This window comes from Coptis chinensis, chromosome 9 (genome assembly GCF_015680905.1).
Source record: "Coptis chinensis isolate HL-2020 chromosome 9, ASM1568090v1, whole genome shotgun sequence".
Classification (NCBI taxonomy): Eukaryota; Viridiplantae; Streptophyta; class Magnoliopsida; order Ranunculales; family Ranunculaceae; genus Coptis; species Coptis chinensis.
Window position 1 is genome coordinate 53146780 of NC_141464.1, and position 22225 is coordinate 53169004.

A 22225-nucleotide genomic window follows, 5' to 3' on the forward strand; every position below is an offset into this window, starting at 1 on the left:
AAAAAGGCGGAGAAAAGGTGCTATAGTGGAATGCATGAGATATGTGCACATAAGACTCAACAATAAAAACAAAAACATAGGTTGCCTCCCATAAGAACTATAGTCAACGTCTCTAGCAGACGAATGCTTCACACACCCAATCCTTGGATTATCTACCATATGAGTTCATGCAATGGCAAGCAGATAATCAAATATTCCAATCTTAATAAACAAAAGAGCATGCAATGCTTAATATAACAACTGCCACCTCCAAACTTATGCAAAACACACTTAACCATGCCATGTATCACCTAAGAATATATGCAAATGCAATGAACAGTAGGTAAACATAAGACAATACACTTAACAAATAGTAATAATGCCATCAAATTTTCTCAAATCCGACAACACTTTCAAATCATCTTATCTCACCCAAACAACACGGACCTTAACTAAATGGTGTCTAGGTTGTGTCAGTTTATATTTCACTCCCATTTTCTAACCATGAGTCCTAGGCAAAGTATAATCACATCTCATAACTCTATTAGGTATACTAGATATAACAACATCATTAGCAATGTCATGAGATGGAGCACGTGATTGTGGAACCTGGTTAAAATATGATAACGGGTGTACATGATTAGATTTATACCAAACCTGAAAATTGCATTTCCTAACATGAGAATGATATTTAATATGACCTACACCACCATAATAATAACAAACAATTGGTTGTCTAGCTAGTACGATCAACATGGGAAGTGGAAGAGATATTAGTTGGTATACACCCTAGTTCTAAAGAAAATGAAACTGACTTAGAACACATAGCAAAATTATCACAAGCACTTGGACACTCTGCAACATTCAAATTGTCACCACCACTACAAAAACTAGGAAATGTCATATTGGGGTCCAAATTCTTCTTTAAAAGATCAAACACAATTTCAATATCCTTTTGAGTTTCCTTAATTATGTTAAATTTGTTGGAGTTGTCCCTCACATGAGGAGGAAAATAAGTTCAGGGCGCACGCGCTTGACTTTGGCCTTGCCCAAGGTGCGCCCGCTCCTATGCCTATTTTCATCACGATTTCTATTTTTATGAAACCGTGAGTTTGCAATATAAGGTTTTGGGTTTTTCACAAAACCTAAGACACGAAAAATACACATAATGCAGAGAGAAACCCAATCTTGAAAGCAATCAAGATTAAGAGATAACCTTTACAGAAAGACAAGCCTGTAAAGGGAGAGGAGTGATCTAGTAAGATGAGAGACTGAAAGGAGTGATTGTAATCTTCCTTCCCACTTTATAAAAGGATTAGCTCTTGTGGAAGTAGGCACCATTGGCCGAACCACGATATATCTTTGTGTTGTGGTGTGCTTGTTCTTCTCCTTACATTATTATATGTTGTTAATAGTTGTTTAGAGAGTTGCACATGTTAGCTAGGTTGTAGTTGATATTTAGAATTTGTCTAGAGTTGTAGTGGGGATTGATTGGTATTGGTATTAACCCCAACAAGTGGTATCAGAGCCAGGTTAGATTAGCCTAGGGTGTTATCCAAATCTTGGTCAGAAGGTGTTTAACAAAATTCCTAAGAGAATATTTGAGTTTAAATAACTTGTAGAGATGGACCATTCCATGAACACTCGTATGACAAGTCTGAATAGGAAGAACTACACCATTTGGAAAACCAAGATGGAAGACTTGCTTTACTGCAAGGACTTGGCACAACCCATTGAGAATGGAGGAGAAAAATTGGAATCAGTTGCTGCGGCTAAGTGGAGCAAGCTTAACAGAAAAGTAATTAGGGTACATTCGACAGTGGATTGGCAACAGTGTCTTTCACCATGTATCCCAAGAGACTACAGGTTTTGGGTTGTGAAAGAAACTTTAAGACCTCTATGAGAGGAAGTCGGGTGGAAACAAAGTGCTGCTCATTAAGAAGTTTGACAACACGAAGTACCAAAAAGGTTCTTCAATGTCTGAACATCTTAATGAACTACAAAATACCATCAATCAGTTGCTATTATTTGATGAAGATTAATATGGGAGACAAAGTTGAGGCTTTGTTTCTATTAGGCTCTCTACCCAAAAGTTGGGAGACGTTAGCAGTTTCTCTACACGGATTAGCTAAGGATGGAATCATTTCCATATAGATGGCTACCGCATCTTTGTTGAATGAGAAGACTAGAAGGAGTTCAAGAAGCAGCTCCTCTCACTCAAAGATCCTTGTCACAGAGAAATGGAGGAGAGGTAGAAGCAGAAAACCATCTCATTCTAGAGATGATAACATAAGCAAATCTAGGGGTAAAACTAAAACTCCTAAGGCAGAGAGGCAATGTTACTACTGTGCCACCAAGGGTCACTTCAGATATAAGTGTAGAACACAAAAGAGGGATGAGATAAATAACTATGTACATGAAGATATGGTAAAGAGGAACGGAAAATCAGGCAGAGATACTAACGCACTAGTCGATGATTGTCTAGTGGGAATTGTGTCAGATTATGGTGAGTGCTGTCTTAGTACCACATGCCAGGATATAGAATGGGTGATAGATACAGGAGCATCCTATCACGTCACACCACACAGGGGATTCTTCACTACCTACAGCTGTGGTGAATATGGTGAAGTGAAGATGGGCAATAGTGGAGTCTCGAAGATTGCAGGCATTGGGGATGTTCATATATAAACCAATGTCGGATACACCTTGACACTCAAGGATGTAAGACATGTCCCTGACATTCGGCTAAGCCTAATTTTCACTAGGAAGTTAGATGATGATGGCTTTCTAAACTCGTTTGGTAACGGGGTATGGAAACTGAGTAGAGGTTCCATTATAACAGCTAAAGGGAAAAAGACTTGCTCTCTTTACAAAACACAGGCTAGTTTTGTAAAGCAGAAGTAAATGCGGCAGAAGAAGAAGCTTCCTCCGAACTGTGGCATAAGAGACTATGTCATATGGGCGAAAAAGGCATGGAAGTTCTTGCCAAGCAAAAGGCCTTGCCAGACATCAAAGGTACACATTTAAATAGATGTACTCACTGTTTGGTAGGAAAGCAACACAGGGTGTCTTTCCAAATATTCCTGTCTCACAGAAAGGACAATGTCCTTGAACTAGTGCACACATACTTATGTGGTCCTATAAAAGTGAAGTCCCGCAGGGGAGTTTTATACTTTGTGACCTTCATTGATGATGCGTCAAGAAAGGTATGGGCATATAGTCTGAAGACCAAGGATAAAGTACTTGGCATGTTTGAGAAATTCCATAGCATGGTGGAAAAAGGGACAGGGAACTTGTTGAAGTGTATTTGCTCAGATAATGGGGGTGAGTACATTGGACCATTTGAAGAGTATTGCCAGAGTCATAGGATTCGTCATGAGCAGACCGTTCCCAAGATACCGCAACAGAATGGAATAGTCGAAAGAATGAACCGGACTATTGTAGAGAGGATGAGATACATGTTGTCTCACTCTAAGCTACCTAGAAGCTACTAGGTAGAAGCAATGCGCACAACCATATATGTGATCAACCTATCGCCGTCGAAGCCTCTGAATAGTGATTATCCAGAGAGAGTATGGTCAAGCATAGATGTTGATTATGGATACTTGAGGGTATTTGGGTGCAGGGCATTTGTGCATATTTCGAAGGATGAGAGATCCAAGCTTGATGAAAAGCTAAGCAGTGCATTTTTTTGGGTTATGGGGATGAGAAGTTTGGCTACAAACTCTATGATTTGATTAACAAGAAGGTAATCCGAAGTCGAGATGTTGTGTTCTTGGAAGACCAAACCATAACAGACTTTGAGGAGGGTGAAAAGCTACAGGCTTTCACTAATGATCTTGTTGATTCAGAACCAGAAGTTTCTACTGTGGAACATGAAGAAGACATTGAAAATGCAGAGAACCATGGTCTTGAAGCTCATGATGAGAATCCTATTGCTCATGATGGGATAGAACCTATTGATATAGAATATACAGATGAAATGCATGAACCACCACTATAGAAAGCAAAGTGCATCCTCCTGAGGCACCAGCAGATGGGGCAAGGAGGTCAGACAGAGAGAGACAAGCTTCAACCAGGTATCCACCACATATGTATGTTTTACTATTTGATGGTGGAGAACCTATGTTCTATCAAGAGGCTCTTGAAGGTACAAACAAATAGAAGTAGTTAAAGGTCATGCATGATGAGATGGATTCTTTGCATAAGAATCACACTAATGAGTTAGTTGAGAAATCGGAAGGAAGAAAAATTCTCAAGAATAAGTGGATTTACAAAGTCAAGCATGAGGAGAATAATCCACACCCAAGGCACAAAGTTTACCTCGTTGTGAAGGGATTTGGTTAAAGGAAAGGTATTGACTTTGATGAGATTTTCTCTCCTGTAGTGAAGATGACTTCTATCCAGGTGGTATTGGGTATGACCGCAAGTATGAACTTAGAGGTTGAGCAGCTAGATGTTAAGACAACTTTTGTTCATGGAGACCTTGAAGAAGATGTCTACATGGACCAGTCAGAGGGGTTTAAGGTCAAAAGCAAGGAGTACCTAGTATGCAAGCTTATAAAGAGCTTGTATGGGTTGAAGTAGGCACCGAGACAGTGGTACATAAAGTTTGATTCCTTTATGGCGAAGCAAGGATACAAGAAGTCTGCTTCCGATCATTGTGTGTTTGTTCAGAAATTTCTATATGGGGATTTCATAGTGCTCTTATTGTATATGGATGATATGTTGATAGTTGGCCCAAACATCAACAAGATATCCAAGCTGAAGAAAGACTTGAGTAAGTCCTTTGAGATGAAGGATTTGGGTCAAGCAAAGCAGATACTTGGGATGTGGATCACTCATGATAGAAAGAGTGGGAAGTTGTGGCTTTCTCAAGAAAGCTACATTGAGAAGGTGTTGAAGGGATTCAACATGGATCAAGCGAAGCCAGTCTGTTGTCTGCTTGGTGGCCAGTTCAGCATGGCCAAAGAGATGTGTCCAAAGGGTGAGCATGAGCAGAGTTAGATAGAAAAGATTCATTATGCATCCGCAGTGGGCAGCTTAATGTATGCAATGGTTTGTACAAGACCGGATATTATTTTCGTCGTTGGTGTTGTAAGCCGTTTTCTGTCAAATCCGGGTAAGGAGCGTTAGGAAAGTGTTAAGTGGATATTGAGATATCTCAAGGGAACTTCCAAATCATGTTTGTGTTTTGGTGGAAGTAAGCCCTTACTTGAAGGCTACATTGATGCAGACATGGCTAGTGATGTTGACTCGATGAAGTCCACCTCCAATTATCCAGTTACTTTTGTAGGGGGAGCAGTTTCTTGGCAATCTAAATTGCAAAAGTGTGTTGCCCTCTCCACTACAGAAGCCGAGTATATTGCAGCCACTGAGTGTTGCAAAGAGATGCTATGGATGAAGAGTTCTTTGATGAACTATGGCTAAAGCAGAAATAGTTTGTAGTTCTATGTGACAGTCAGAGCGCCATCCATTTAAGCAAGAATCCGAGTTTTCATTCTAGGTCCAAGCATATACAAGTGTGTTATCATTGGATTAGAGAAGTACTCGAAGACAAGCATTTGTGTATTGAGAAGATCCATACCGACAAAAACAAGTTGGATATGATGACCAAAGTCTTACCGAAAGGTAAGTTTGATGTTTGTTGTGCTACCGTCGGAATGGTAGCAAACTCCTCCTGTTGATTTGGAAATTGCATGGAGGTACCCCCACTGTTCGGGAGGGGGAGATTGTTGGAGTTATCCCTCACATGAGGAGGAAAATAAGTTCAGTCTATGTGAAGAAGGCTGAGCGCGCGCGTGCTCAGTTTGGTCTTGCTCAAGGTGCGCGCCCATGCCTTGGATGACTTACAGTGTTTTCAGGGTGCGCGCGCGCTCGACTTTGGCCTTCCCAAGGCGCGCCTGCGCCCATGCCTATTTTCGTTAGGATTTCTATTTTTGCAAAACCGCGAGTTTGCAATATAAGGTTTTGGATTTTTGACAAAACCTAAGACACGAAAAAGACATAGAACACAGAGAGAAACCCAATCTTGAAAGCAATCAAGATTGAGAGATAACTTTTACAGAGAGACAAGTCTGTAAAGAGAGGGGCTTGATCTAGTAAGGTGAGAGACTAAAAGAAGTGATTGTAATCTTTTTGCCCACTTTATAAAATGATTAGCTCTTGTGGAAGTAGGCACCATTGGCCGAACCACGTATGGTATATCTTTGTATTGTGGTATGATTGTTCTTCTCCTTACATTATTATATATTGTTAATAGTTGTTTAGAGAGTTGGGCATGTTAGCTAGGTTGTAGTTGATATTTAGAATTTGTCTGGAGTTGAAGTGAGTTCAAATACAAGTTATCTGTGTAGTGGGGATCGATTGGTATTGGTATTAACCCCAACAAAACTCATATTCCAAAGAATTATGCTTATGCATGAGAGATTCATTCTTTACCTTCAACATATTAGCAACACACATAGTCTCATTAGCATGAGAACTCAAAACAATATTTTCACTTTCAAGAGTGATTATCCTATCAGACAACTTGTCATTTTCCTCAAGCAATTCTTGATTTTTCCTTAAAAGTGCACGATACATCTCATGAAAATTATCATTTGAATCACTCAACAAACTATCATTGCTATTACTTAGATTAAGAGTGCAATCATTAGAAAAAGGATCATTGGAAATAGGGCATGAATAATCATCAAGAGGATCACTAAAAGAATAGTCCTGAGATATAGGATTCACTACCTCTCTGTGTTCCTCATCATCACTATCACTAAAGTGGTTTGGACGAACATATAAATATGCAACAAAATCATACCAAAAACCATCATCAGCGTCATCATTATTACTTAAGAATTGATCATTAGTCTCAACCAAATTAAGCTCATATATATTTTATGACTTTTCAAGTTGGTTGCTTATATTAAAGACATTAGGCTCTAATTGGTTTTGGAGTTCTCTCTCATTATTTTCCTCAATAAGGTTGACTAATTGATTGACACGAGTTTCAAGTAGTTGGGTTGTCACATAGGTAGCTAGTGTCTCTCTCCTGACCTCTTACATTCCCAAGGTACTTTGCTCCAATTGAGCAAGAAAGTGTGCTAAAAAAGATGAAAGTGCAGAAGGATTGTATGCATTACAACCCCACATGTTCATCATATTCAATTCATTTTTTTTTGAAGACTCGAAATACGACAATCCCCATAAACAATATCAAACAAGTATATCAATTCCAATTTAAAAATAATATGTTTAATATTGTTGCTCCTAAGTTCCAATAACACGATTCCCAGTTTTTGTGCAAAAGCACCGTCACTCGATCCACGTGTCAAAAATGTTTTCCTAATGAGGGGCTTAACCTGTCCTAATGCAAAATGCCTAGGGCTGGTCAAGGTGAATTATCCAACTGTAAATGCAAATAAATTAAAAACAAACAAAACAAACAACGTTCAACCCCACAAAGGAAAAAGACGTGCCTCCGGCGTGAGCCTTTGAGGGCTACTTGCGATGCCGGGTGATGACAAACAAACAACTTCCCAAAAGTCTACAAGAAAATCATGACTATCAGCTTTGTAAGGAAACTTATTTGCTTACTGTCTGTGAAAATCAAAATTAGACACAAAAACTAAGAAATAATAAAACTACGACTAAAATTAAACTACGAATCACGATAAATAAAGTTTTAAAACTCAATTGTACAACTGCAATCCTAAGCAGTGGCGCCAAAAACTTGATAGAAATTTAACCGGTCTAAATAAACAGACTAATTAAATCCTATAATTGTAATACTCGCAAGCGCACGAGGTCTATTGTAATAGGTATGCAAATACGAGGTCGATCCCACAGAGATTACATGTTTGGTACAATTGAATATTAAAATACTATTTAATCTAATCGGAACAAGAGTTGTTTATAACAATATTAATTATTAACCTAAGCTAGTTAAACTATGAAAATAATAAAACTTATATTAAATACTATTAATGGAGAGAATACTGTTAAGGTACTCGAATCCACCCTAGACTGTTGTAAGTTATCAAGGTCAAATCAATTTAAAGTTCTCGTTTAATTATGAGTAGCACAAGGAAAAGGTAACCCTAGCTTTCCCGAAGATGTGAACGTTGAGCTCTTATATGAATCTAGATATTGGTTTGATTGAATTTCGGCAAACGAAAATATAAATTCCTAGCAAAAGTTGTCTTCTTACAACACAACTTCTCACAGACTTAATTAAATGATAAAAATAGTGCCTTGATGATAAGAACAGAATATTAATCTAACTATTAACTAGTAATGAAGGTATACTACTACTATCAATATGAAAATAATCAAGTTTAATCATTAAGTTGGAGAACAAATAACCAATTCAACAGTATATACCTACACAAATCTAGGGCTTCTTGTATGCCCTAGCTTGGAACTTAGCTACATATGATAATAATAAAACAAAAACTAAAGTAAGGGATAGATGAACTCATGTAGACAGTGGATTTGTTTCTCCCTCTCTTCGAGCTTTTGTCTTCTTCTTTTACTGTTCCTGTGTTGCTCCAAAAGCTTCAGCTTATCCTAAACATATAGCCTGTTTTGAAGCTTTGGCCTCTCTCTCCTATTCTCTTCTTCTCTCTCGAGCTCTTTATATTGTTTCGCTCTTTCTTCTTTACTGCGTTTCTTGTGTTCTAGAGAGGCTCTTTTCTCTTCGTTTTCCTTTTGTTTATATAGTCTCCTTTAGGGAATGCACGAGTTATGATGCAGTACAGCAAGAAGAGTATATACAGCTGCGCAACATGAAGAAAGTGTTAGGAATATACAACTTAATTGTACTTACTCTTTACCAATTACCAAACTATACAAACCTTTTGTCTTGTAAGTGTTTTGTACTTCTTAATTAAATCCGAGCCTAGTGTAGATACACTATGTCCTTAAGACAGATTTTCCCCCTTACGGTGCTTGAAGGTTGATGGGAAACTGTCTCCCAAGATAGAACGGATTTCCTTCTATAGAAAGCTAGCACTTCAATACTATAGAATCAGCGAACACAACATAGTATTTAACTAAGAATAGAGGGAGAAGAGAAAGATCAGAACTCTGTGTGATCTGGTGTATTTTTCTCTCCAAATTCACTACTAAAAAAATGGCTTATAAGCTCAGCTAAAAGGTGAGATGTTAGAGTTTTTACCTCAGTTTTCTAAGAAAAACAAACCGAGGTAAAAACCACTGAGATAATAGAGTTCTATAAAACCGAGATAATAAGCTACTAAATTATCTCAGAAGTCTGACATCTTATCTAAATCTATTATCTCAGTTTTCTCAATCAAAAAGAGATTATATGGAATAAAACCGAGATAAATTGTGATTGAAACCAAATAGTATAGAAGAAAACTGAGATAATTAGTGATTGGAACCGAGATGATAATAGAAACAACCGTGATAAATTCTTATGGAAAGCCGGTTTTTACGCATAAACCTTTTACCTCACCTCTTTTAATTAGCCAACATAACTAAACACTTTTTTTTTTTTTTTGAGATTGTTTGGTATTGTTCACTTAATCATGACAACCTGCAGAGATAAAACCACTTTTCCAACCACATTCACCTTCATATTCATAAACATCAACACCAATCAACAAAAGTAAATTTCTTTGAAGAATCAAATTTCATTGAGAATTGAACAGACAATGTGGAACATGAACATAACTAATAGTTACATCAAGTCATAAAGTAGCTAAGCTAAACAGTTATTTACATTAAAGTTTTGCTACTAAAACTAATAAAAGCTCCAAAATCTTCTCTTTTTGAAAGTGACTCGCATGGAACCTACCAAGCCAAAATGAAGATATTAATTAAATGATTAGTTTGACAATTAATATATTTTATTAATCCAAATGACAAAAAAGTATAACAAGCTCCATATGCCATGTGAATCTGAAAATGTTGAGCGCCAGAGATACCTTGTAATGCTTTAAAACCCTCCAAGGGTACCTTAGATGTTCCAGTGACAAACTGAAGAAATCTTGCCATGTCTTCCTTGTTGAATACTTTGACAACCTCCTAGAACCCTTGGACAATGGAAGATGCAGCTGTGTAACCAGAATACTCAGTATTAGCCTTCAGATCATCCAAGTCAATCTCTGGAAGCCCACTGATAAGAAGCTCAAGCTCTTTATCATTGAATATTGAAATAAGCTCTCTCGGTACTAATTCGTTTGAAACCTTCTAAAAGGAATTGATTTGAGGACGGATGGCATTTGTCAAGATATGCTCCATGACAAGGTCTACATACTGCGTGCTTTGTTTATTCTTTTATCGAATGTTTCTTCCTCCCGGTATGAGCTCATAATCGAACCTCCCGCCTTTCTCATAAAGAATGTGCTTTTCCTCATCAAAGATCCATGCTAAATGTCAAATTAGGTATATCACTAACATCATTCTCCAAAGATCCATTTCAAATTCTTATAATAATCTGGGTCAACAACCTCTATATCATGGTAAGTCACCTTTGCCCCAAGAATGTGCTTGTAGAAGGAGCGAGTGAAGTAAATGTCTAAAAGTTGGCCATCAAACAATGCCTTGGCAACCACTCAGCCCACAAATTTGAAGTAAAAAAGATGCTTAGTTTGGTATACCGAATTGGGGTTCGGTTGGAAAGTTGCATCGCTGCCCACAGTGGTGAACAACAAAGCTCCTTTGTCAAATATGACCACGACAAGAATCGATACCATTCTCTAGTCGGGGCCACCGCATCAATGCCCTCCTCAACTTGAAACTGCACAGTCAGACGCCCTTTCAAGTCTTGAGTAGGACGCATTCTTAACTGATTATAGGAGTCCTCCAACACATGCATGATGAACACTAATACGCAGTGGAGTAGAAGGATGTTGTTCGTGTTGCTGCCTGATTCTCGAGCGAAAATATGCTCTCTTGTTGTCAAAATCAATAAGTCTTGGTGCTTTAAGCACCATAGAGAGTAATTTTTCCAGAGAACCTGGATTCCGCCTGATGAAAGCATTCAATAGGCGTCGATGCTTCTCGAGAAACCTTGCAAATGTCACGAAGCATCGGTCCGCTCGAAGTGCACCACCAAATTTAGTAGATGAATCGGTTGAACTCCCACCGATTCTTTTTACTTCTCTAGCAAAGGACATTGGCATTATCTTGAGGCGAATGGAATGGTTTGTCTAAAAGCTTCTCACAAAAACAAAGAAAGCCTCAATAAATGGAAGAAACCGGCCGCTGCACTGGGAGGAAGAGGTGGGAACCGAGAAGAAGCACCTCCAACGTGGTCGCCAACATTTGTACTAGAAGAGGCGAGCCCCGCCCTAGTTTTTTGTCTCGATGGGTGCATATACAATCGCCGGTTCATGCCACGTGGTTCAAGAGCTACATTCAAGTTCCACATAATGGTTTGCTCCTCCCCATCATTCTTTTACCCTTTTGCATTCAGATCTACCGATTGCCGCCAGGCACCAAGTGCTTGTAGAACAACGTAAAATAGCTGCCCCAACCATGGAACCAAAGACTCGGGCCCAAAGATGTGTGTACACTTTAATGTGATGAGCTCACCAATAGCGTAACTACTTAAGCCATAAGCTAAACCTCGCCAACTCGAAATAAAGAACTTCCTATGGGGACTAGCAACGGAGGCCGGCTTCTTTTAGGCTTTCGACGCAAACAAATACACTTTATCCGAAAAGCCTAGCAATTTTAAATCAAATGACATTACCGAAAAGAGAGGCGAAAAAGTTGACCAAAAGCATACTTAAGTCAATCATATCGCACAAAACAAAATAAAATTTTAATTACCCCTCACGGGCAAGAAGCCCCGCACAAGTTTTGCAAAATCCGACTCGGGGAGCTTCGTAAAGACATCATACATATCAACAGTTCTCTTAATGGTGGGGCGGTATCTCGCTATGAGACACTCTTATCCAACTCTTGGCGAGAATCTACATTAGCTATAGATGCATGTTGTTAACTATCACCGGTTCTTCACCGGTAAACTTGGTACATTTGTCGCACCAAATCCGAATGACGCCGACAATCGACCTTCAAGCACCTCAGTATAAACAAATACTTGAAGCAAGCCCATTATCCGGTCTAGATGAGCATTGCTTTGATAAAAAGAGTGGTTGATTCAATAGCTTCGGAATAATACTATAGGTATATCACGCGGTGAAATGTTTACCATTCAAACAATAGTGAACTAAAACTAAAGTGAAACATGTTACATGAGATGTTAACGGAATCACGAGATATTTACATGATTGAGGTACATGTATTCAGTTCAACCCCAAACAACCAAAAACTTATAGTTCCCAGAGAATCAAATTGAATAAAAAGATGAAAAAATGATGGATGCCACTATTTTATTCTCTAAGGAAATTTGTCGAGCAAATGGTGGTAACACGACTCCAGTTTTCGCAACTATTTTTTAAATAGAGATCAAAGTTCAAAAAATGTGATTCTTAATAAGAAAATTGCAACAATTCTTTTCCAAGCAAAATACAAAACTGAAAATTCTTATGAACTGTCGTCAACAGAAAAAAATTGTGAAGGAAAGCTTACTAGGGATTAGGGAACATATAATTGTTGCCTCCAAGAGAAACGGTTAATTTCAAGTTTCCAACCGTATTTGAGGCTTGCTACTTCGATAGTATGAAGTTGAAGAAGAGAACAATTAGTGGAGATTAGAGTTTCTTTGAAAGCAACGACTGAGGATGTATTTTTTTTTTTAAAAAAATTAGTTAATTGTGGGAGATTGAGTTTGGACTTTGGAGAGACCATGACTTAGTGGACAATTCTTAAGATTGTGTTTTCTACTTTTCACTCCCGCCCCTATTACATCAGTCAGTGAGATAATTGAAAGATAAATTATCTCCGATAAAGATGTAGCTGAGGTAACCGAAATTTATTTTAATTCGGCTACTGATGAACCGATATAACAGACCAATTTTCATCTCGGTCAAGAGTCAACCATGGTAATATGTTTGTTGGTTTTGACAAAAACAATATGAAACCTTATTCAGGTGAGGTATTATCTCGGTATTGAGTACAATGGAGATAACGCAAAAATTGGAATTGAGATAAAAGAACCTTTTTTTAGTAGTGATTCATCCACTATTTATAGGTGAGTAGTGCCTCTTCGAAACAACACAGTGACTCTTGGGAAAAAGTAAGCAACTCTTTGAAAAGTCACATGTTTCGAAAAAACACACACCATTTCGATAAAGCAATCGCTTTTGAACCAATGCTTATTTCGAAAGGTCACACCTTTTCAAAGATGATGATGCTCTATTTCAACCAAAGTGCACATTTCAAAAGTGTCGCGACATTTTTCGCATAATGCAATTGCTTCAACAAGTGCATCATTTTTTGAAAGATTTTTCTCACATTACGCATCGCTTGTTTGAAAAACTCATTTCATTTCAAGTGGGGTAACTTGGGAGACAAACTACTCATTCATATTTTAATGGATTTGTGCAAATTCATTTTTTCTAACAGAAAGTACCTAAGAAGTGATCTTGTCTTTAGTTTTAAAGCCTTGGTTTTCTGCAGTTCGCACCAGGCTTGTTTTCTAGGCTTGTTTAAGTTTTTTAATAAAGTAATCATAGGGTTAACTTGGGTATTTACCTTAGGACGTTTTAAGTTTAGAAAGAAGCATTTGGGTAGTATAAACTATAAAGGCTGAGGAACATTGTTTTAGGGTTGGATGTTATTTTTTGAATTTAGTAATTGAATCCAAAGTTGGATTTTTATCATTATGTTGATTTTTCTTGCTATTTGGTATTCGGTCCTACATCAGTTGGTATCGGAGCTTCAGAACGATCCTCAATATGCCTCCAAAAACTGGAAGGGGACGTGGTAGAGGTCAAGAGGGGAGAGATGCCAATATTTATGAAGTGTATGGGTGAGATCAAATGGCCAAAATCACACAGCAGGTTGAGGTTCTCAGCCGTCAAATGGCAGCTTTGCAGCGGCAGCCAGAATGTGGTCGATATCAAGGTCCAGAAATAGGAGAACATGACTTCGACGAAGAAGCGGAAAATCCTTTCGCTGACGTTCGAGAAGATGAATTTCAACATGTTTTGCATAGGCCCAATGATTCACGGAGATGGGAATCAGGGTTGAAGGTTGAAATTCCTGAGTTTCAGGGCAGTTTGCAACCAGATGAATTGGTAGATTGGTTGTTTGTTGTGGAAGAGGTTCTAGAGTTCAGAGAGGTTCCTGAACATAAGAGGGTGCAGTTGGTGACAACTCGTTTTCGTGGTAGGGCAGCAGCATGGTGGAGACAGTGCTAGTCTACTCGACTTCACAAGGATAAATCAAAAATTGAAACTTGGGAAAAATTACAGAATTATGAGAGAGATTTGTATCAACGCCTTCAAAATCTGAGACAAGGTCCTCGCACAATCGAGGAATACTCTAAAGAATTTTTTTCAATTGACTGCGCGAGCGAATTTAGCAGAAAATGAAGACCAACTAATTTCGAGATATATAGGGGATTTGAGACAAAATTTTCAGGATACATTAAACTTGTTTGACCCGTTTTTGGTGTCTGAGGCTCATCAGCGAGCCATGAATTTAGAGAGACAACTGAATCGAAATAGGGGAGGTGGTCTTGCTATAAATTGTTCCTTTACGGTGCATGCAAATAAACCTCATATTCCAAATCAAGGTGTTGGCTCAAGGCCTAGGACTGAAGTTACTTGTTTCAAATGTGGAGAAGTTGGTCATATTGCTTCCGCTTGTCATAAAATTGTTACTGGGGGGGAAAGAATCTATTAGTTGACACTGACCAACAGGTGGTTCAAAACACTGAAGAGTATAATCCCATTTTCGACTTATATGCAGATGAGGTGGATGAACAAAAGATGTGGATAAGGAAAATTGGTTACGTAATAATATTTTTCATTCTACTTGCACTATTGGAGGTAAAGTCTGTCGTTTGGTGATTGATTCGGGCAGTTGTGTGAATGTGGTGTCAGCTGAGGCAGTGCAAAAACTTTAACTTCCTACAGAAAAACATCCTCACCCGTATACATTACATTGGTTGAAGAAAGGGGATGAGGTAACTGTTTCTAAACGATGTCTGATATCTTTTTTGATTGGGGCGAAATATAAGGATCAAGTGTGGTGTGATGTGGTTCAGATGGATGCTTGTCACTTGTTACTGGGTAAACCTTGGCAGTTCGACCGTGATGTGGTTTACAATGGCAAGAAGAATTCTTACAGTTTTTTGTTTGACTCGGTGCACATAGTTTTTATGCCTAGCAAGGACACCCCGACAACATGAAGTAAGGACTCTCCAACAACATCAGCGGCTATTGAGAATCCCAATTTATTATTAATGCAACATTTTCAGGAGGAGATGGAAAATTCAGGTATGGTTGTGCTTTTGGTAGCTTGTGATGCAGGTTTGTCGATGAGTGTTCCAAGTTGTGCAACAGGTTTACTAGAGGAATTTGCAGATGTGCTTCCGAATGCTTTATCGGATGGGCTGCCTCCATTGCGGGACATACAACATCAAATAGACTTGGTTCCATGTTTTTCTCTTCCTAACCGATCACATATCGTATGTCTCCTACTGAGTATGCAGAACTACAACGTCAAGTGGGTGAGTTGTTAGAGAAAGGGTATATTAGTGAAAGTCTGAGTCCTTGTGCAGTGCCTAATTTATTAATTCCTAAGAAGCACGAGTCATGGAGGATGTGTATCGACAGTCGAGCCATTAATAAAATTACCATCAAATACCAATTTCCAATCCCCCGGCTAGATGATTTATTAGATAAGTTACATGGGGCAGTAGCGTTTAGCAAACTAGATCTAAAAAATGGTTACCACCAAATCAGAATTCGTGTGGGGGATGAGTGGAAAACAGAATTCAAAACTAGAGAAGGTTTGTATGGGTGGTTGGTGATGCCTTTTGGGCTTTCCAACACACTTAGCACTTTTATGCGGGTGATGAACCAGGTACTGAAGCCGTTTTTGGGTAGATGTGTTGTGGTCTACTTTGATGACATCTTGGTCTATAGTGCTAATCTAGAGTCCCATTTGCGTGACGTTTTGTATGTGCTGAGACAAGAGAGACTTTTTGCAGCAGGTAAGAAGTGTGTGTTTTGTGCCGACAGTGTGTTATTCTTGGGTTATGTGATTTCTAAGAATAGTATTTCTGTTGACCAATCCAAAGTTGAAGCTGTCAAACATTGGCCTCGTCCGACAACTACTTTAACAGAAGCACGCAGTTTTCACGGGTTTGCTTCCTTTTATCGCTGTTTTACTCCACAATTTAGTGCTATTATGACTCCTTTCACTGATTGTATGAAAGAACGTAAATTCATATGGACTGATGCAGCTGATCATGTTTTTCATCGTGTGAAGGAAAAATTGATTTCTACACCTGTTCTTTCCTTACCAAATTGTTCAGTCCCTTTTGAAGTACATACAGATGCGTCGAAAGTTGGTATTGGTGTTGTTCTTAGCCAGGAAGGGAAACCTATTGTTTTTTCAGCGAAAAGTTGTCTGGGGCTAAATGAAATTACAGTACTTACAAGATGGAGTTCTATGCCGTTATTCAAACATTAAAACATTGGCGCCATTATCTTATCCACGCTGAATTTGTTTTATTTTATGACCATGAGGCTTTGAAATATATTGGCAGCCAAGAGAAAGTTAGTGCTCAACAGTTATGTTGGGCTAACTATTTGTTTGATTTCACGTACTTTTGTTTTGATACATAAATCGGGTGTTCAGAATCGTGTAGCGGATGCCCTTACTCATTGGGTTACTTTGCTTACTTCCATGCGGACACAAAGTGAGTGGATTTGATGATTTTTGTGACTTGTATAGGGATGATCCTTTATTTTCCCCTATTTGGACTCGTGTGCAACGTGGGGAAAAAAAGAGTTTTCTCTCCATGATGGTTTCTTGTTTTGTGGTAAATGTCTTTGTGTTCCATATGGTAGTTTACGTTTAAAGCTCATTCAAGACTTGCATGGGGAAGGACATTTTGGTCGAGATAAAACTTTGCATCTTTTATCCGAATTGTATTTTTAGCCTAGTCATCGTAAGGAGGTGCAAAGATTTGTGGAACGATATTGTATCTGCCAAGTGTCTAAAGGTCATGCTACAAATGCTGGTTTATATATGCCTTTACATGTGCCTAACAAGCCTTAGGGCAAATATCAGTATGGATTTTGTCTTGGGTTTACCTCAGACACAACGGGGAGCGGATTCTATATTTGTGGTAGTGGATAGGTTCTCCAAGATGGCTCATTTCATTGCTTGTAAGAAGACTTCAAATGCAGTTCATGTGGCTCAATTGTTCTTCAGAGAGATCTATTGTTTGCATGGGTTGCCTGAGACTATTGTTTCTGACAGGGATACACGATTTTTGAGTCATTTTTGGCATAGTTTGTGGAAGCTTGTCCATACTAGTTTGGATTTTAGTAGTGCTTATCATCCTCAAACTGATGGACAAACGGAGGTAGTGATTTATTCTTTGGGAAATATGCTTCATTGTTTGGTTGGTTCTAATGTCAAATCTTGGGATCAAAAACTTTTTTCAGCTGAGTTTGCTTTCAATCGATCAGTTAACCATAACACAGGGTACAGTCCATTTCAGGTGGTGTATGGGTACAATCCGAAGTCAGCAACAGAATTGGCTCCTATTCCGGATCGTCAATGTGTTCATGCCATTGTAGATGAGTTACTTCAGCATATTAAGGACATTCATGCCAAGACCCAATCTAGCATTTTGGAGTCCAATGCTAAGTATAAACTTGCTGTTGATCGTCATCGAAAATTTGTCGAGTTTGATGTTGGTGATTTTGTGTGGGCTGTGTTAACTAAAGATCGTTTTCCTGTCAGTGCATATAACAAATTAGGGCCTAGGAAGATTGGTCCTTTGGAGGTGGTGGAGCGCATTAATTCTAATGCTTATCGTATTCTTTTGCCAAGCCATATCACTACTTCAGATGTTTTCAATGTCAAACATCTGCATCCATACCATGGTGATTCTACGGATGATGATTGTGTTGCTTCGAATTTGAGGTCGAATTATGTTCAACCCGGGGAGGATGATGTAGTACATCAAGAAGAGTATATGCAGCTGCGCAACATGAAGAAAGTACCTAAGAAGTGATCTTGTGTTCAGTTTTTAAGCCTTGGTTTTTTGCAGTTCGCACCAGGCTTGTTTTCTAGGCTTGTTTAAGTTTTTTAATAAAGTAATCATAGGGTTAACTTGGGTATTTAGCTTAGGACATTTTAAGTTTAGAAAGAAGCCTTCGGGTAGTATAAAGGCTGAGGGACATTGTTTTAGGGTTGGATGTTATTTTTTGAATTTAGTAATTGAATCCAAAGTCAGATTTTTATCATTATGTTGATTTTGCTTGCTATTTGGTATTCAGTCCTACATCAAGTTGGGATTCACTTTGGAAAGGTTTCCTTTAGTGTTTGACTCACGGTGAGCGCAAGTTGCGAAGGGTCTGGAAAAACACTATAATTCTACGAAATCTAGAAGAGGGCGCAGGCACACTCTCGAACAGGCCAAATGAATGGCATGGGCGCGCTCTAGAACATGCCAAATGAAGGGCGCGCGCCCTTTGACCTCTTGACAATAGCACTTCAAACTTTGAGTAGTTCTTTAGAATCTTTGATACATACTATTTCCAACATTGTTTTGTGTATTCTCTCTGGATTCAAGCCGTGAGGATCTTACAACCCCGTAAAGTCCCTAGTCTCAGCCCGTTTCGTCGTATTCGCGTTGATTCCTGTAAAACCAATGAAACAGACTAATCAAAGGAACTAATATTAATTAACTAGCCAATATAATGTAAATATGGACATAATTGTGTAGCATTTATGTGCTTATCAGAAGTTGACCCCACCTACAAGTTCCATGAAAGGTGCTTGGGAAAGAGATCTGACTTAGTTTATGTTGATGAAGTACATGTGCAAGTTGCTGCTTTACCATGCCCTTATGATGTATGGTGTAAGAATCTAGGAGAGAGTTGCCCAGGAAATGTTATATGGCCCAAGTCATGTGTTGAGTTTCTGTCGTCTACATCACGGTCTTGATTAAGTTTACTATATTTTTTTTTTGTTTATGATACATGCCTATGGGCATGTTTGACTATGTTATCTCTTTTGCTATTTTGAAACACATTTCTATGTTTACGTCCAAGCTACTACCAAATTGGTATCATTTTGTTTTTATTCAATGTAATACTTGTCTTATTTTGCTAATATCAATGTATTGAATGTTTGATTTCTCTGTTTTTGCTAACCCATTTTTAACTCCGCCAATGCAAGTAAACTTTATGTTTGCATTTGCATTGTCGGTCCAAAGCCTGGAAAAAGGAGGATGGAGAAGTGGTGTATAATATGTTTCTCTTTGTATTTAATTATGTTTATTTTTCTCTGGGCTACAGGGAAGAGCTACCAAGAGGTATAAGGGCAACCAATATACAAAGCATGACTAACTTGCACTCAGAAGTAAGTTTTTCACTACTTGTTTAATACTGTGTTCACAAATATTATGAGCTTATATAGTTTTCCTAACTTACCATTTCTTTTGAAATTTTAGTGCATTGCTTCTTGGTTCCGTGACTTTCGTCTGATATACCCCCACATTGCTTTGGGTGCTTGGGCATTTTCTGCTCATGTTTTCTACTACCTGGGTGATACCAAGGCCAATTAAATTTTGAACCCTAACCAATTCCTTGTATGTAATAACATGTAGGAAACAAGTGTTTGTCAAAGATGTTTTACTGAATATTTTCTGATAATCTTATTGATATAAAACAATAGGTATATATACAAGAATACAGAAGATCTCCTAGATCCACATATCTAGGAGAAAATAATACTCTTACTAAGATTACAAGATACTTGTTAATCCTAACTAAGGTAACAAATATTCCAACACCCTCCCTCAAGTTGGTGCATGGATATCACACATGCCCAACTTGACAAGAGAGTCAATAAACGCCTTGCTAGCCACTGCTTTAGTAAGGACATCTGCTAGTTGGTCTTCAGACTTTACAAATGGAAAAGTAATAATTCCAGCTTCAAGTTTCTCTTTGATAAAAGGTCTATCAATCTCGACATACTTCGTCCGATCATGTTGAATAGGATTATGAGCTAGCTCTATAGCTGACGTATTGTCACAATACAGATTCATTTCCACTTTTGGTTTAAACCCAAGTCCATCAACAAGTTTCTCAACCACAACAACTCACATACCCTATATGTCATACCTCTATATTCAGCTTTAGCACTTAATCTTGATACTACTGGCTGTTTTTTACTCCTCCAAGTCACAAGGTTTCCACCTACAAAAGTGAAGTATCCTGAGGTAGACCTTCTGTTGTCGGCTGAACCTGCCCAATCTGCATCAGTGTAACCTTATACTTTTAGGTGATCATGTTTCGAGAACAATAAGCATTTACCCGGAGCAAATTTCAAATATCTCAATATGTGCTCTACAGCATCCATATGAGGTTTACGTAGGTCATGCATGAATTGACTCATGACACTAACTGCATACACAATATCTGGCCTGGTATGCGATAAATAGATCAGTTTCCCTACAAGCTTCTGATATCTCCCCTTATCGGTTGGAGTTGCATTCAAACACAGAAACAACTTGTGGTTCTGGTCAATGGGAGTATTAATTGGCTTACGTCTGAGCATTCCCGTCTCAGATAATAAATCAAGAATGTATTTCCGCTGGGATAAGAAACTTGATAGGGTTATATACTAAAAGCATTACTTTTGTATTAACTCTAATTCTTTATATTTTGAATAAGAATTATATGGGCAAATGTTATGCATATTATATATGTTATTAGTTATATGCATGTGTCTAATACTTTATGTTGTAGATGATATGGTGTGTGGTGACACACAGAAGATCATATCATCAGTATCTTATAAAGTATAAGTAAACGTTCACAACCTAGATGGATTTGGACAAACCATTGGTAAGGTTGTAGTATAATCTGGAATTAGTCTATCTTGACTACAGGATTATACTACTACACTTTGTGTGTATTGAACAGGACCAAGTGAGGTTGTTTCTCTTTATACTGACTATATAAGATAACAAACACCTCTGTTATTATGGATGTTTGTCCTCTTAATACGGATATAATAACAGACACTTACGTGCATTGTACATTGCTTTAAATCATCAATGAGTGAGATTCATTTGTGAATCAACAAACTCGGTGGATTGGGTAATGACATTGTATGTAAGGTGTGATGTTAATTATAGAAGGAATCTGTGACTCGCAGAACGTCAGGTTGATGATGTCCCTTTGAGGAGCTCATAAGGATTGTCATGTAAACCCTGCAGATGGATTTAATCCGACATGACAATGAGGTTGAGTGGTACTACTCAAAGACATAAGAAGTTGATTAATGTAGTTGTCAATAACTTGACTTAGTCAACGGGCATTCAATATCTTAAACACGAGGAGATCAACGAGCATATAATATGGAGCCCATAAACGTAACACGTAATTTGGGATTAGGGCGGTAGTGCAACAATAGCCTTTAGTGGAATAAGCCATTTGTTGACGGACTTAGGCCGTGTGTTCTGGGTGAACATGGGAAACCCAAGCCCGTCAGGAGACCTAACTCTGATTTCTCCTCATGGTCCCTGTTGTAGCCTATAAATAGATACCTCTTTCTCTAGGCTGTTTTTTCTCAAGGTTTTGCTCAAGAAAAGTAGATCTAAAAATCGGTTTCAAATTTTGTGAGTGAGAGAGGCCAAGAGAGAAAGAAGAGGGTGGTAGATCATTGCCCACACAACGTCCATTCTGATGATAGGAATACAACATAAGATCAAGAGGTTGCTGATTCGTAGAGCTTGGATTCTCAGAGTTATCTTAGCCGATCTAAAGGTATGATTTCTAACCAAACTGTGAACACCTTTATTCCGCTGCGCATGGTGTTTCGCGGTTCGTATTCATTCGATACGACCATAACGGTTCCAACAATTGGTATTAGAGCATGTAGATCTGTTGGTAGATGTTAAACTACTCTAACTTGGTTTTGTAGGCATCTAGACCAACTGTTATGATCAGAATAATTTCTGGAAAGAAATGGATTGATTTTGTTAAAACAACATGTTTTCAATTTTTTTTGTATTTGGTTAATGGTGGATGTAATCTAAATCACAGTTTGTATCATGTTGTTTTTAAATTCCATTATGTAATCATATGTAAAGATCAAAATATCAAAAGATCAA

At 38.2% G+C, this 22225-nt stretch overlaps 1 pseudogene; it reads right to left on the minus strand.

Moving 5' to 3' along the window:
• Positions 1-9573: 9573 nt before the first annotated feature.
• On the minus strand, positions 9574-10980 carry LOC147476666 (E3 ubiquitin-protein ligase UPL1 pseudogene; annotated as a pseudogene).
• Positions 10981-22225: the final 11245 nt, after the last annotated feature.